Here is a 320-nt window from a genome sequence, read left to right as displayed (position 1 = left end):
TAACTAGTATCCCATTCATATTTCTAGGTAAAGCAAATGGACCTGCTATATATTTCGGCGCACAGTATGCTGTACATTTAGAATACTCAAACTTAACCATTGCTAAGTGAATTTTCTTTAAAAAACCCTGTGAACTGCGGATTAATATTCTTATTTAACTTTATCTCGCACCTAGCCTTCCAGGGTGGTCTTTGCATACTTGATTTGATATGCACCGGAAAGTGCGCTGCATGTAGTAAGTATGCGTAGGGCCTACATGACTGCCCTGCATCGCATGCTGCGCCAGCAGCTAGCTTCACACACGATTTACTACACTGATG

Source organism: Diadema antillarum, unplaced genomic scaffold, assembly GCF_040938485.1.
Source record: "Diadema antillarum isolate AM-2024a unplaced genomic scaffold, OU_Dant_1.0 seq00001425_RagTag, whole genome shotgun sequence".
Classification (NCBI taxonomy): Eukaryota; Metazoa; Echinodermata; class Echinoidea; order Diadematoida; family Diadematidae; genus Diadema; species Diadema antillarum.
This window is presented reverse-complemented; position numbering follows the sequence as displayed.